The sequence below is a fragment of the Heterodontus francisci genome, chromosome 12 (assembly GCF_036365525.1).
Source record: "Heterodontus francisci isolate sHetFra1 chromosome 12, sHetFra1.hap1, whole genome shotgun sequence".
Taxonomy (NCBI): domain Eukaryota; kingdom Metazoa; phylum Chordata; class Chondrichthyes; order Heterodontiformes; family Heterodontidae; genus Heterodontus; species Heterodontus francisci.
This window is the reverse complement of record NC_090382.1, coordinates 65,277,527-65,294,585: the sequence shown is the minus strand read 5'-3', so window position 1 is coordinate 65,294,585 and position 17,059 is coordinate 65,277,527. Positions and strand designations below refer to the sequence as shown.

The window sequence follows — 17,059 nt, the reverse complement described above, 5'->3', positions numbered from 1 at the left end:
TACACTCGGACTTTTGTGTTCCGTGTCAGTGCGCCATTTTCCCACACTCTCTTGGCCAGTCTGGACATAGCAGTGGAAGCCTTACCCATGCGCTTGTTGATTTCTGCATCTAGAGACAGGTTACTGGTGATAGTTGAGCCTAGGTAGGTGAACTCTTGAACCACTTCCAGAGCGTGGTCGCCAATATTGATGGATGGAGCATTTCTGACGTCCTGCCCCATGATGTTCGTTTTCTTGAGGCTGATGGTTAGGCCAAATTCATTGCAGGCAGCCGCAAACCTGTCGATGAGACTCTGCAGGCACTCTTCAGTGTGAGATGTTAAAGCAGCATCGTCAGCAAAGAGGAGTTCTCTGATGAGGACTTTCCGTACTTTGGACTTCGCTCTTAGACGGGCAAGGTTGAACAACCTGCCCCCTGATCTTGTGTGGAGGAAAATTCCTTCTTCAGAGGATTTGAACGCATGTGAAAGCAGCAGGGAGAAGAAAATCCCAAAAAGTGTGGGTGCGAGAACACAGCCCTGTTTCACACCACTCAGGATAGGAAAGGGCTCTGATGAGGAGCCACCATGTTGAATTGTGCCTTTCATATTGTCATGGAATGAGGTGATGATACTTAGTAGCTTTGGTGGACATCCGATCTTTTCTAGTAGTCTGAAGAGACCACGTCTGCTGACGAGGTCAAAGGCTTTGGTGAGATCAATGAAAGCAATGTAGAGGGGCATCTGTTGTTCACGGCATTTCTCCTGTATCTGACGAAGGGAGAACAGCGTGTCAATGGTCGATCTCTCTGCACGAAAGCCACACTGTGCCTCAGGGTAGACGCGCTCGGCCAGCTTCTGGAGCCTGTTCAGAGCGACTCGAGCAAAGACTTTCCCCACTATGCTGAGCAGGGAGATTCCACGGTAGTTGTCGCAGTCACCGCGGTCACCTTTGTTTTTATAGAGGGTGATGATATTGGCATCGCGCATGTCCTGGGGTACTGCTCCCTCGTCCCAGCACAGGCATAGCAGTTCATGTAGTGCTGAGAGTATAGCAGCCTTGGCACTCTTGATTATTTCAGGGGTAATGCTGTCCTTCCCAGGGGCTTTTCCGCTGGCTAGAGAATCAATGGCATCACTGAGTTCCGATTTGGTTGGCTGTATGTCCAGCTCATCCATGACTGGTAGAGGCTGGGCTGCATTGAGGGCAGTCTCAGTGACAGCATTCTCCCTGGAGTACAGTTCTAGGTAGTGCTCAACCCAGCGGTCCATCTGTTTGCGTTGGTCAGTGATTATGTCCCCCGATTTAGATTTGAGGGGGGCGATCTTCTTGATGGTTGGCCCAAGAGCTCTCTTCATGCCATCATACATTCCTCTGATGTTTCCGGTGTCTGAGGCCAGCTGAATATGACTGCATAGGTGTTGCCAGTAGTCGTTTGCGCAACGCCTAGCTGCGGTCTGAGAGTGATGCAGTGGTATTGGCTAGGATTCAATTAGAAAGCAAAAACTTGAGGCTGAAAAATAATTAAGAAAATCTGAATTGGAAAAAGCGGAAAGGGAGAAAGAGAGAGCATTTTGAGAGAAAGAGAAATGAGGGAATTTATGTTAAAAGAGATGGAACTAAGACAAAAGGGTAGTCTTAAATCCAGGGAATCCAGAGAATCTGAATTTAGCTCAGGACCCAGCGAAAAGCTGTTTAAATTTATTCAAACTCTTCCTAAGTTTGAGGAAAGGGACATAGAGGCATTTTTCATATCTTTTGAAAAAGTAACCAAACAGATGAAATGGCCAAAAGAAAGCTGGACATTGCTCATGCAGGGCAGGTTGGTAGGCAGAGCTCATGAAGCTTATGCCATGTGTCCTGAAGAGGCTTCTGCAGATTATGAGATGGAAAAAAAGGCTATCCTCACTGTGTATGAGTTAGTCCCTGAAGCTTACCATCAGAAGTTTAGGAATTTATGGAGATTGGCTGGGCAGACATATTTAGAATTTGAGAGGGTGAAGCAAATTACCTTTGACTGTTGAATATGGGCATTAAAGAGAGAAACCACATATGAGAACTTTCAAGAATCGATTCTCTTAAGAGTTTAAAACTCCATTCCTTCAGTAGTGAGAACTCATATAGATAATCTGAAAGTTTTGAAAGCTAGGCAAGCAGCAGAGATTGCTGATGATCTTGAGCTTGTGAATAAGCCAACCTATTTTGTCCATCACCCTATAAACCCGAGAAGGATAGAAAGTGGGAGTGTAAAAGGAAGGCAAGTAGCCGGGGACAAGAAGGAAGAGCTGGGAATGCCCCAGGATCACCACCACAGGTCAGAAAGGAAGGTGCTGAGGGCAGAAGTGAGGTTTGCAAGCCAAAGTATTATCATTGCAACAAAACGGGTCATCTTCATTCAGAGTGCTGGATAATTGCGAGGTAAACCCATAGGACTTGTTGGGGTACACAAAGTTAGTGCAGAGGAAAAGACTCTGACTGAGAGCATAGCAGACCAGGCGATAGCATTAACGACAGCTGTGAATGTGAAACCAGATACTAAAACTAAAAGGAGTGCAGAGGTTAAGAATAAAATACCTGAGAACTATAATGAATTTTTGCCAAAGGGGAGAGTAACTCCGTATCCTTAAAGTGAGGAAGGAAAACCTATCATTATACTCAGGGACACAGGAGCAACCCAAACCCTCTTGCTGGGGAAAGATATGAGGTTTCCACCAGAGAGTGCCTTGAACGCTATAGTTTTAGTTAATGGAATTGGTGGGGAGTGTATGCCCGTACCTTTGTATAAAGTACAACTAGACAGTGACTTAATATCTGGGATAGTTACTGTAGGTGTTGTCCACAGTTTACCAGTAAAGGGAATTGATCTCCTTGGAAATTATTTGGCTGGATCAAAAGTATCAGTTTCTCCCATAGTTACAGAGGAACCAAGTGAAATTAAGGAAATGGAGCAATTACAGGAACAAGTTGGAGTTTGTGCCTGTGTGGAGTTTGCAAGTTCTCCCTGTGTCTGCGTGGGTTTTCTCCGGGTGCTCCGGTTTCCTCCCACAAGCCAAAAGACTTGCAGGTTGATAGGTAAATTGGCCATTATAAATTGTCACCAGTATAGGTAGGTGGTAGGGAAATATAGGGACAGGTGGGGATGTTTGGTAAGAATATGGGATTAGTGTAGGATTAGTATAAATGGGTGGTTGATGTTCGGCACAGACTCGGTGGGCCGAAGGGCCTGTTTCAGTGCTGTATCTCTAATCTAATCTAAAGTTCTGGGAATATTTCCTGCGTGTGTAGTTACCCGAGCAATGGCTAAACAGGATCTATCGTTGGAGGTAAAAGGGGTACCACAAATAAATAGCCAGGCATCTGAAACCTTATTTGTGGATTTAGATAATCTAAATGAATTGTTTAACAGATCGTCTATCATTGCAGCACAGCAAGCTGATCCAGAGATATACCAAATAGCACAGACGGCTCTGTCAGAAGCTGAGGCGATAGGAGTTCCTGAAGGCTATTATATGGCAAATGGGGTTTTGAGGAGGAAATGGTGACCCCCTCATAGGCCTGCCAAAGAAGACTGGACAGTTGTTGAACAGATAGTGGTACCACCTAAATATCAACAAGGATTATTAAGGTTAGCACACGACATTCCTTTTGCAGGACATAGGGGAATTCAGAAGACCAAATCACAATAAGCCAACATTATTACTGGCCAGGTCTTACAAAGGATGTGAGACAATTTTGTAGGACATGCCATACCTGTCAAACTTTGGGAAAATCACAACCTACCATAAAACCAGGGGAAGAACCATCGATTGTGTCATATTAATATGCTCAAAGAATATTACTGCTGGGAGGAGGATAAGCCAGTACAGGTATGTCAGGTAATCGGGACTGTTGAGAAGGAAAAGGATAGTGAAGAGAGGCAGAAGTAAGCCTAGGAGATTCTCAGATTGAACCTCCAACTATCCGATTAGCGAATACAGAATGGCTAGGAAAATTAAACAATAGGCTTTTACACTTAGAGGCAAAACAGCATGAAGTCCTATCCAGGGTTTTCACAACATTTGAAAAAGTTTGTAGCAATAAGCCAGGATGTACAACCTTCGCCACACATGATGTGGGTATAGGGGGAGCCATTCCTTTAAAACAACATCTTTGTCGCTTAGGTCCATACAGACAGGCCTAAGTGGAAGCAGAATTACAATGCATGCTGAAGGGTAGCTTAGTTGAACCTAGTCAGGATAGCTGCAATTCGCAAATGATCTTGATGACTAAACCTTGTGGCACAGCTCAAACTTGCATAGACTCTAGAAAAATCACTGTGGTAAAGAAGGCAGACTCCTACCCAAATTCTTATTTAAAGGACTGTATGGACAGAGTGGGCAACACAATGTGTCTTAAAGAGACAGATGTATTGGAGGAAACCTGTCAAATTCCTTTGACACCCCAGGGTAAGGAAAAAACAGCTTCTGTTACATCAGACAGGGATTTCCAGTGTTAAATGATGCCACATAGGTTAAGGGGTACTTGAGAAATTTCTGAGAATAGTGAACCCAGGAGTGATCAGTGCTCCTAGCTGTGCAGTTCACCTGGCTAAGGTGATGGACAATAGGGACACTTGGAAGGAAAATACAAAACAATTGGAAGACGATGCTTGGAAATTTGAAATGGCTTAATTGGGACAACCTTTTGAAAATTTAAAGCCAAAATGTTGTGGTGGACCTTGATGCTGTAGTCTTAACATTTTAGAAAAGTGTATGCCTGTAAATGCGTAAGAAAATGTGTTAGCATTTTTTTCAATTTGTATTTTTATACAATTGTAATGAAACACATTTCAGGAATGTCGTTTCATTCCACCAGGGGTGGAGGTGTTATGATCCTGTGTTTTTTTTCCGGGAAGAATGCGGTGTGCCTTTACGGCTGGAAAGGGAACCATACTGCTTTAAGGCAGCAAGCTCTAAAAACTGAGTCAAAGAATGCATTCTCATTGCCTGGGATACAGCCATTCTGGACCAGAGATCAAGTGATACATTGTTACGATTTAATTTTGAACTGGCTTATAGTGGAAACAGACTGTTCTAACTCAGAAAACAGACAGACAGCTGTGTGGTAGCAACTGAAAGGAGGGCTCTTAGACCATTTAAACTGAAGGAAGAGAATTTAGTCTGTTTCTTTATTATTCTCTCTCAAAATTCTAAAAAGTCAAGCCAAAACACAGATCTCTGATAATATAAACTGAAGGATGGGAAGTTAGACTGTGACAATCTTTTATCCCTCAAAAATTCTAAAGCCAAGTTTATTCATTAAGTTACCACCATCCCTTTAACACTATGTGCTTCTATTTTCTGAATAAGTCTGTTATGTAGTACTTCATCAAATGCCTTTTGAAAATCCATATATACAACATCTATGGCACTACCTTCATCGATCCTATCTGTTACTTCATCAAAGAACTCAATCAGGTTAGTCAGACACAATTTGCCTTGAATAAATCCATGTTGACTGTTACTTATTAACCATGCTGTTCCAAGTGATGTTACGACCAGGTGAGAAAGGTGTCTAGGGGTCCCTCTCAGCCTTCACCTGGTCTTACCGTAACAGGGTTTAATTTTAAACACACCGCGTTTTTAGCTCCTCCTTGGTGAATCTTTGTTCACCGCTTTCCAATTATAAGGCAAAGAGACCAGCACAAACAGGCTTTCTTGGGTATAAAGAAGAAAAGTTGAAATTTATTAAACTTAAACTCTAATTTGGTTAATGCCTACGGATACACGACGTGCCCCATGCTAGCATGCATACATGATGCACACATGCAAATAGAGACAGAAAGAGCAGAAGAAAAATAAAGTGGAAAAGTTTGAGGCAATATCTGAAGAATTGTTACGGTTCTTTGAGCTCACTGTAGAGTCCTTGATTGTAGGTAGATCTTGCTTTTCATTGGGGCCCAGTATTCTTCTTAAACGTTGTTCGCTGTAGGAGACTTTCTCTCTTGGGCTTCATGTGTCTTCAGTGGATTCAGAGGCTTGTGAGAGAGATGGGAGGAGACAGGAGAGATCTTCTCAGTCCATGAGCAAACAGACTTTCTGCCCAAACTGTTTGTACATGTGACTGGCTGGTTTGACCATGTCCGTTTGTGTTTTCGGCCATCTTAGCAGTCAACCTGAAATGTGAGCTCCCCCATCTTCAATGTCTGGTGATCAAAAGTCCATTGTGTGTTGAATGCATCAGGGAATGGCCCTTTGTCCTTTCAAAGCAGTGTCTGTTAACATGCAAATATTTTCCAGCCAAGATCTGGCAATTTTTTAAAGCAAGTCCTTTCTTCACTTCAACAACAGTTTGAAATTTAATTCCATGTGGCGAAATTAATGTGCCTCATGCTTGACAGTGAGAATTAATTTTATCCTTAACAATAGTCTCTCGTAGTTTTCCTACCACTGACATTAGACTGATTGGCCAGGTTTATCACTCTCCTTTTTTGAACAGGGGTGATTGTGTCATTGGCCAGGGTATGGAGTTTGTAACAGGAGTGGAAAATATGGCTTTGATTTTCCCAATGTTTAGTGAGTGAAAGCTATAGCTTATATCCAAAGCAGGAGCCTGGATTTCTTTTCTGCTGGTGGATTATTGGTGGAACAGGATGTCCACCTTCCAATGTGAATCTGCTGGTAATCCATTGCAGTTTCTTCTCTGGACTCTTATTTGCTATGCAGGGTGGAATTAGAGCAGTAATACCTGTCCTGATAGGTTTGCCATTCCTGGGAGGAAGGGAAATATAGTCATCATGGAACCTTTAAAAAGCTGTGGCCAGGTAAAGGACAGCATCACTTTTCCACAAGAGAGACTGAAAGAGCAACAGCCCCGGGGTTGGCTGTAGTTGGAAGGACTGCCAGATTGTCAGATGGATCCATTAACTCGAGTACACCTTCTCTCTCAGCATTTGACTGTCAGAGGAACTCACTTCTGAAAATGGCAACCACTGAAAACACTCAAGTTGTCTGTCATTTTAATTCTCTACCCCACTCCCATTCTGACCTCTCTTCCCGCGGCCTCTGACACTGTTCCAAAGACGCATAATGTAAGCTTAAGAAACAGCACCTCAGCTTTCAATTAGGCACTTTACAGCCTTCCAGACTCAACATTGAATTCAACAATTTCAAATCATAACCTCTGCCCCAGTTTTCAGATAGCAACTGTTGGTAATGATTCTGCTATTCTTATTTACATCTCATCTACACTCATCTTTTGTCTCTTTCCTTGTCCCATTACCATCTCCTTTTGTTTTGCGCAATCATTCCTTTTGTCATTTAATCTCTCCTGCCTTCCACCCTATCACAAACCTTCCCTTTTGTTCTTCCCCCTCCCCCTCTTTCCCTGCCTCTGTACTTGCTTAAAACCTGTTACATCTTTAACTTTTTCCAGTTCAGATGAAAGGTCCTTGACCTGAAACTTTGGCCAGAATTTTAAGGGCCCCCCCAGGAGTGGGTTGGGAGGCGGTGAGGGAGGGTTGTAAAATCAGGTGGGATGGCGGAGGGTGCCATGCCCATCGCCTACCCACCTCGCTGGTAGTTTAACAGAAGCCGGGGAGGTGGTGGGAGACCCTCCTGCCCTTGGGTCAGTTGAGGCCTTAAGTGGCTAATTAATGTTCACTTAAGAGCTTCATCTCACCAAAGCTGGGCGGATGGGCACTTTTCCATCTGGGCAGGCCGCCCAGTAAAACCTGGCAGACTCCCTATGGCCTCGGTGAGAGGACCGTCCTGATCAGGCACCCTGTGCCCCACTGAGCGCCCACCCAGTGGCAGGTGTTGTGCCAGCTGGAAGACCCCATTCCATGCTCTCACAATCAAAGCCCCTCCTGCCTCGCTGGGGCCTGCCTGATTGGCCCTGGCGACCCTCAATTCCACTTGCCTGCACTTCAGGCCTCCTCGATGGCTGCTGTTTCCGGGGACTGCTGCTGTCCCAGCAGTGGCCATTGCTCCCGGTGGCACTGCTGGGACTGAAGAGCTGCCGGCCCTCGATTGGCCAGCAGCTCTTGGAGGTGGGACATCCTGCTTTAGAGGGGTGAAAGCCATGACTGCAGGCAATTAATTGCCTGAGGACCATAAAATATGTTCGTGGCTTCTGAGGCGGAGGAGATGAGCTCGCCCCCAACTTTCCAGCTGGTTGGCATGGCCACCGCCTCCGGGTTAAATCCTGGCCATAAACTCTGTTTCTGACTCCAGAGAAGTTGCCTGACCTGTTGAGTATTTTGAACATTTTCTGTTTTTACTTCAGTACTTCATTTTCTCAAAACCTTTCTGCTAGCTCAAATTGTGTACTGTAAGAGCTATCGCTAGTCTTCAAGGACACTTCATTTAAAAGGATAATGCACCTCCAAATCTCATCATCATTGGGGGCAGTATTTATGTCACTTACATTGTTTCCTCTCACTCCAAAGCAAAAGAAAGCCTAAAACCGGCATCATAGAAATTCAACTGGGGGAGGATCAGGTACTGCACATCATAGATATTCGGGGGAACGTGTGGGAGTGTGAGGTTAGAGGCGAGATGGCAACAGAAGATTGGTAAAAGCTGGGAAATGCACAGCTTTACCTGCTTTCTCAGAATATTGCAATGCCCTTACATTCAACATCTATCTTTTCAAGAGGGTATGCGACTAATATGGCATCTAGACAAGTTGTTTTGTGTTTCACATCATTGGGAATGCCTTGTCGGAAGATGCTTGTCATGATGATTACCTATATAGTTCCACTGAGGAATCCGTTACCAGAACCACAGCCTCAATTACTGCCACTTAATTGTGCAGGCACCACTCAGGAGGAAAATACTCTGGATGCTGGAAATCTGAAATAAAAACAGAAAATACTGGAAATACTCAGCAGGTTGGACAGTTCTGACAAAAGATCATCAACCGGAACCAGCTATCCCTTTTGTTTGTTTTATAATGCTCCTGTGAACCGTCTTGGGATTTTTAATTTCATTACAGGCGCCATATAAATATAAATATAAATATACATATAAATATATGTAGTTGCTGATGTTGTTGAAACATTAGCTCTGTTTCTCATTCCTGACCTGCTGTGTATTTCCAGCATTTCTGTTTTCAGTCCATACAGAAGGAAGTTGTTAGTGAGTTAGAAGAGCTATCACTGGGTTAAATACTAAACACTAGTTAGGATGAGGACCTAGGAATGCAAGAGGAGGAGCTCCATTCCTCCACAAGGCTGGAGAACTGAATTCCCTTGTCTGTGGAGCCCTGTCTCCAAAAAAATCAGGGAGCATCAATCGCATGTGGAGACAGTTTGAGATGATGGACAATTAGGAGGTGTCCACTGTCTGCATCTCTAACACTTTGCAGGAAGTTTTCCACAAACTGAAGAATATTCTGAAGTCTGAGAGCCTGGGTGATTTCTGTGGCATCAAGACACCATGAACAGCTTCTAAGGCTTTTGGTGATATCTAGAGTGGAAACTTACATTGCTCACATGGATGGGCAAACTGACCATAGCACCACAGTGCCTGGCAAGAGGCTATTCAAATTGGGGGAGTGAAAAGGAATGTGGTATTGATAGGGGATAGTATAGTCAAGGGAATAGAATCTGTTCTCTGCAGCCACAACCGGGAATTCTGAAGGTTGTGTTGCCTGCCTGGTGCCAGGGTTAAAAACATCTCTGGAGAAGAACTTGGCGTGGGAGGAGAAGGGTCCATGTAGGAACCAACGACTTAGGTAAAAGTAGGAATGATGTTTTGCTGACAGAGTTTCAAGAGTTTGGATCCAAATTAAAAAGCAGAACTTCAAAGGTAATCTCTGGATTGTTACCTGAGCCGCATGCCAATTGGCATAGGGATAATTAGATTAGAAGGTTGAATGTGTGGCTGTAAGAGTGTTGTGGGAGGTAACGGTTTCACTTCATGTCCCACTGGCACCAGTACTGGGGAATGAGAGGGCTCCACTTAATCCAGGCTGGGACCAGAGACCGGGCCAATCTAATAACTAGGATTGTAAACAGTGTTTCAAACTAATAAATTGGGGGTAGGAGGATTCAGAAGGGGTTAAATTCAAAAGCAGCAAGTGAAATCAAGGGTCTAGAGCAGAGCAGCATTTAGATAATAAGCAGAGTGATCAGGAAGGAGCAGAAAGAGTAACAAAGGTAATAGGGTGTTAGTGACTAAGGTGATGTCAGGGAAAATTAGAAAACAGTCAGAGCTAAATATCTGCATGAAGCATATGCAACAAATTAGATGTATTGATAGCACATATAGAAATTAGTAGTAAAAACAAAAGCAAAATACTGTGGACGCTGGAAATCTGAAATAAAAATGGAAAATGCTGGAAATACTCAGCATGTCAGGCAGCATCTGTAAAGAAGCAAACAGAGTTAATGTTTCAGGTTGATGAGCTTTCATCAGAATTACGAAAAGTTAGAAATGTAATAGGTTTTAAGCAAGTGAAAGGGAGAAGGGTGGAAAAAGAACAAAAGGGAAGGCCTGTGAGAGGGTGGAAGGCAGGAGAGATTAAATAACAAAACAGTTGGTGGTGCAAGGCCAAAGGGAGTGGTATTGGGACAAGTAAAGAAACAAAAGATGTATCGAGAGGAGGTGTCAATGGTAGAATAATGAACAGCTGCCATCTGAAAGCAAAAACAAGGGACAAATGAAACTAAAACTGAAACCAGCAAATAAAAAGAAAACAAAATTGGGGCAGAGATTACGGTCTGAAATTGTGAAACTCAGTGAGTCTGGAAGGTGGTAGAGTGCATAACTAAAAGATGAGGTGCTGTTCCTCGAGCTTACGTTGAGCTCCATTGGTATTGCAGGAGGCAGAGGGCAGAGAGGTCAGCATGAGATTAAGGTAGAGATTTAAAATGACAGGTGATCAGAAGCTCGGGGTCATGCTTGTGGACTGAATGGAGGTGTTCTGCAAAGCCATCATCCAATCTTTTATTTTATTCTTTCATGGGATGTGGGCATCATTGGCAAGGCCAGTATTTGTTGCCCATCCCTAATAGCCCTTGACAATTGAATGGCTTTCTAGGACATTTCAGAGGGCAGTTAAGAGTCAACCACATTGCTGTGGGCCTGGAGTCACATGTAGGCCAGATCAGGTAAGGACAGCAGATTTCCTTCCCTAAACGGCATTAGTGTATCTGAGTTTAGTCTCTCCGGTGTACAGCAGACTGTAATGTGAGCAGCGAATACAGTATACTAAATTGAAAGACGTATATGTAAATCAATGTTTCACGTGGAGGGAGTGTTTGAGGCCTTGAACAGTGAGAGAGGAAGTAAAAGGGCAGGTGTTGCACCTCCTGAGATTGCACGAAATAGTGCCATAGGAAGGGGAGGGGGTTATTGGGGTGATTGAGGTGTGGACAAGGATGTCGGGAAGGGAATGGTCCCGTTGCAGAGCAGAAAGGGGAGGGAAAGATCTATACAAATTAGTAGGTTTCATCTAATGGCCATTACAGAGACATGGTTGCAAAATGACCACGGTTGGGAACTAAATATTCTAAGATACTTAACTTTTAGGAGAGATAGGCAAAATGGAAAAGGAGGAGGGGCAGCACTGATAATAAAGGATGGGAAAAAGACAGTAGAAAGAAAGGATCTTAGGTCAGAAAATCAAGAAGTAGAATCAGTTTGGGTGAAGCTAAGAAACAGAAAGCAGAAGAAAACAGTAGTTGTAGTGTAGGATAGAACATTAGAGGTGCATGTAACAAGGTAATATAGCAATCATGGAGGACTTTAATCTGCATATAGATTAGGTAAACCAAATTTGCAGTATTAATGTGAAGGACAAGTTAATGGAATGTATACAGGATAGTTTTCTAGATCAGTATGTCGAGCAACCAACTCGGCTATTTTGGATCTAGTATTGTGCAATGAGAAAGAGTTACAAATAACCTTGTAGTAAAGGGGCCTGTGGGAAGAGTGACCATAATATGATAAAATTTTATGAGATTGAAAGTAATTTAATTAAGTCCAAAAATAAGGTCTTAAATCTGAACAAAGTAAACTACGTATGTATGAGGGGTGAGTTGGCTGAGGTAGATTGAGAAACTACATTCAAAGATATGATGATAGATAAGCAATGTCCAGCATTTAAAGAATTAACATATAATTTGCAACAAATACACATTCCTATAAGGCACCTAGCCCCAAGCCCCACAAAAATGTGGTCCAACTGTGGCTAACAAGAGAAGTTAAAATAGTATTAGATCACAGGAAGAAGCTTATAATGTTGCCAAAAAGAGTAGTAAGCCTGAGGATTAGGAGGATTTTAGAATTCAACAAAGGAGGATCAAGAACTAGGTATGGAAGGAGAAAAGAGAATTTGAGAGTAGACTAGCAAGAGATGTAAAAACAAATTGTAAATGTTTCTGTAGGTATGTAAGTAGGAAAAGATTAATGAAAGTAAATGTGGGCCCATTAGAGGCAGAGACAGGTGAAATTATGATGTGGAATAAGGAAATGACAGAGACATTAAACAAATATTTTGCATCTGTCTTTATTGTAAAAGGCACAAAAAAAATCCAGAAATAATGGGGAACCAAGGGTTTAGTGAGAATGAAGAACTTAAAGAAAGGGAGAAATTAATGGCTCTAAGTGGCGACAAATCTCCTGGACCTGACTACCTGAATCCTAGGGTTTTAAAAACAGGTAACTGCAGAGATAGTGGATGCATTGGTTTTGATCTTCCAGAATTACATAGATTTTAGAACAGCTGTTTAAGAAAGGTGGAAGAGAGAAAATGGGGACTTATAGGCCAATTAACCTAACATCAGTAGTAGGCAAAATGCTAGAATCTATTATTAGGGATGTAGTTACAGGGCACTTAGAAAATCATAATATAATTAAGCAGAGTCAACAGGGATTTACAAAAGAGAAATCATGTTTGACAGATCTGTTGCAGTTTTTCAGGATGTAACTAGTAGGATGGACATGGGGGACCCTGTGGATGTAGTGTATTTAGATAAACATTCGATAAGATGCACCACAAGAGGTTAGCACACAAAATTAGATCTCATTGGATTGGGGTTAATATATTAATGGTCACTCTTCCCCACAGGTCCCTTTACTACAAGGTTATTTGTAACCCTTTCTTATTGCACAATACTAGATCCAAAATAGACTAGTCTGTTCCTCGACGTACTGATCCAGAAAACTATCTTGTATACATTCCATTAACTTGTCCTCCACATTAATACTGCAAATTTGGTTTACCTAATCTATATGCAGATTGAAGTCCTCCATGATTACTATATTACCCTTGTTACATGCACCTTTAATTTTCAGGTTTATACTCTTTCCTATACTACAACTACTGTTTTCTTCTGCTTTCTGTTTCTTAGCTTCACCCAAACTGATTCTACCTCTTGATTTTCTGATTGGTTAATGGACAGAAACAGAGAGCAGGAATAAACAGGACATTTTCAGATTGACCAGTTGTAACTAGTGGGGTTCTGCAAGGATTCGTACTAGGGCCTCAGCTATTTATAATCTATATTAATGACATAGATAAGGAGACTGAGTTTAATGTATACAACTTTGCTGATCATACAAAGGTAGGTGAGAAAATAAGCAGTGAAGAGGACACAAAGAGGCTGATAGAATACGATGTGGTGAAGTGTGAAGTTACTCACTTTGGTAGGGAAAATAAAAAAGCATAATATTTTTGAATGGTGAGAGACTGGGAAATATTTGCATTCAGAGGGACCTGGGTGTCCTTGTATATGAAGCACAGACAGTGAGCATGGAGGTACAGCAAGCAATTAGGAAGGCAAATGGTATGTTAGCTTTTGTTGCAAAGGAATTGGAATATGAGAGTAAGTGACTTTTAATACAATTATACAGGGCATTGATGAGGCCACACCTGAAGAACTGGGCTGAATTCAGTGAGCCCACAGCCAACACCAGCCGCGAGCCCGGAAATGGATGCCGTTCCTGAATGTGATGTGGATGGCCAGCCCACTACGATCACACAGCGAGCGACTGTTTTACATCCTAGAGGCAATGATCACTCCCTCACCTGCAATCACGCAGCGCGGTGCAGGGGTGAGACATTGATGATCCCGGAACAGGCGCTGGCGGCATATTTAAAGGCCTGCCAGCGTACATTCACTCTTGCCTTTTGAGAACGACTGCCTTCCACAGTGCAGCTTGCTGCCCAAGACATCTCCAGCTGCCCCTGCTGCCTCAGAATCCCTCCAGCTGCCCCTGGAGCCTCAGGACAGCCCAGCTGCCCCTGGTATCACACGACCCCCAGCTGCTTCTGGAGCCTCAGGACCCTCCAGCTGCCCCAGGGCCTCTCCAGCTGCTCCTGGTGCCCCATGGGCCCTGCAGCTGCCCCTGGTGCTTGGTCCCCTCCAGCTGCCGCTGGTGCCTCAGGACCCCTCCAGCTGCCTTGGGATCTCATGGTGCCTCAGGACCCCTCCAGCCATCCCTGGTGCCCCAGGGCGCCTCCAGCTGCTCCTGGTGCCCCATGGGCCCTCCAGCTGCCCCTGGTGCTAGGTCCCCTCCAGCTGCCGCTGGTGCCTCAGGACCCCTCCAGCTGCCTTGGGATCTCCTGGTGCCTCAGGACCCCTCCAGCTATCCCTGGTGCCCCAGGACCCCTCCAGCTGCCCCTGGTGCCTCAGGACCCCTCCAGCTGCTCCTGGTCCCTCCAGCTGCCCCTGGTGCCTCAGGACCCCTCCAGCTGCCCCTGGTGCCTCAGGACCCCTCCAGCTGCCCCTGGTCCCTCAGGACCCCTCCAGCTGCCCCTGGTCCCTCAGGACCCCTCCAGCTGCCCCTAGTGCCTCAGGACCTCCTGCTGCCCCTGGCGCCTCAGGACCCCTCCTGCTGCCCCTGGCGCCTCAGGACCTCTCCAGCTGCTCCTGGTGCTTCGGGGCCCCTCCAGCTGCTCCTGGTGCCTCAATGCCCCATCAGCTGCTGCTTGCTGCCCCAGGGCCCCTACGTCGGACTGAAAGGCAAGGAAGCTAAAACAGAGCCTGCATTGACCATGGCAAAAGGAAGACACTGGGTGGCCCCAAAGTTTAGTGATGCCTCCCTGGAAATTCTCCTCCAAGCTGCAAGGGAAAGATGAGTGGTTCTCTTCCCCATCGATGACAAGAAGAGGTCCTCCCACCTGGCCAAGCAAGCCTGGACATCTGGACAGAGATCACTGAGGAGGTCAGCTGCCGTGGGGTCACCACCAACACCCGCCACCCCCCCCCCCACCCCCACTACCCACCCAGACATGAGTCCAGTGTAGGAAGAGTTAACAACCTCATTTATTTCGCCGAAGTGAGTGGTCCATACCTCTTTCCTTTTGAGGGGTTGCACGAGGCTTCGAGTATGTAGCATGACAATGAGAGGGAAGCACCACAAAAGCACTGGCAAAGGGGGTCATGCTTCACCTCCTGACAGATGCATGGCTGCATCTTGGCCACAGGCCACCTCTTTCGCAGCTCACCCCCATTAACTTCCCTGAGAGCTGATGGGAGGATAAGCTATGTGCGAAATCCAGTAAGGGTCGAGGGGCTGCCACTAGCAGAATTGTCATATTGATGTTTCAGCAAAGTATGACTATCTCCCTCTTTCCACTTGCAGGACAAGAGAGCCCACCACACAAGAGAGACATCATGGACTGGCAGAGGGATCCCCAATATTAGGCCTCTCTCCATGGTGGAGGAGGATGCACTCAAACTGGCAGGGACTCCGGATGACTGCTCCATAGCGGATGCTGACATAGAAGCCTCTGTGCAAAAGAATGAGGATTGACTTCCATTGACATACAGCTCAACTCTGGAGACCCACACCATGCATGGTTGGCATGACTAGATCTGCTCATCCTAACCCTCACATGTTTGTGTTCTGTTATACAGGAAGATCAGCAGTCGGAGGATGCACCGTCCCATGAATCTCCTGCACCTTCCTCCAGTGCAGATACTTTCACCTTGGTGGGTTTGCGCTCGGCTTTAGAATCAGGGTCACAAGCTGGTGAGAGCACCGCACATGCGCCTGAACAGCTGGCTGAGGCTGAGACTGAGACAGTCGAGGCTCGGGAAGATGATAGTGTTGACAGCACAGGGCATGCTGGAGTTGCAAAGAGGGGTAAGGCAACATTTGGCTGAGATTCCAGAGGCCACATGTAGCTTTGGGTGGACAGTTCACCCATGCCATGAGTGCTGCCATGTCCCCGGCATGTGAGCGCATGGCTTCCTCCATCAAGAGGTTGGTGACCGTCATGGCGAGCCTGATTCCACAGATACACGCAGATCTGCACACCATTGCCTTGGCCATGTGCTCAACGTAGCAGTGGCAAAGCGAGAGAAGGACCAGAAGCCTTGAGACTTCTCCTGCTCCTCGTCCATCTCTGGTGAGCAAGGAGATTCAAGTGAGCCTTGAAAGAGAGAAGGAGAAGCTGACCTGCATATCTGGGGGATGGGGGGGGGTTCCCCTCAGGGCACTCCGAGTGTGGACAGCGGCTCCTCAGTCTCACCGCCAGTGAGGCCAGCTCCAGCAGTCGCGACACGTAAGGAGAGACCTGCACCTGTGCAGGAAACCATCAGGCAGCCGGGCCCTCCAGGCCTCAGGCACTTAGAAGACGCCCGCCAAACTCATCTCAGGCCAAGGGCAGCCTGATCAGCAGCCTGCCTGCAGCGATGTTGCTATCGCAGGGATCACATCGCATAGGAGCACTCGCAAACATATTAAGAAATCCACCTTGCCACATCTGGGACTCATAGGTGCAGAACATATGCACTTTATTGATTGTAACAAAAGAACTTTTCAATAATCATTAACATTTATTGTCAGGAGGCATTTTTCTATTATGCCTTGACTGTGTGAGTCGCTGACTTCCCCCTTCCCCTTTAATGCAATGCCAATGTGACCACAGCCCTCATTGTTCTACCATGGGCACTAGCACACTTTGCAGCTGGTCAAAAGTCAGGGAACACAAATGGAAAGGAGAAGACAGACTACGTGCACTAAGGTGAGTCTTAATTGGAGACTCTGTGGTTGGACATCAGGGTAGCTGAAAGCAGGTGTTTAGGAGGATGTCTCTTTCCACCTTGGCACATCACTCTATCTGCCTGGCCTCTGGTGCAACA

The 17,059-nt window shown here is 45.3% G+C and overlaps 1 protein-coding gene across 3 annotated transcripts in view; it reads left to right on the top strand.

Annotated features, from left to right (window-relative positions):
* Positions 1-17,059, top strand: part of LOC137375891 (SH2 domain-containing protein 4A-like) — a 56,390-nt gene that overhangs the window by 23,480 nt on the left and 15,851 nt on the right. The window contains exon 4 of one of the 3 annotated variants that reach the window (XR_010976084.1): positions 15,555-15,771. The exons of the other annotated variants lie outside the window; for them this stretch is intronic. The gene's annotated coding sequence lies outside the window, so the exon portion shown is untranslated. The remainder of the gene's footprint in view (positions 1-15,554; positions 15,772-17,059) is intronic. 3 annotated transcript variants of the gene reach the window in all.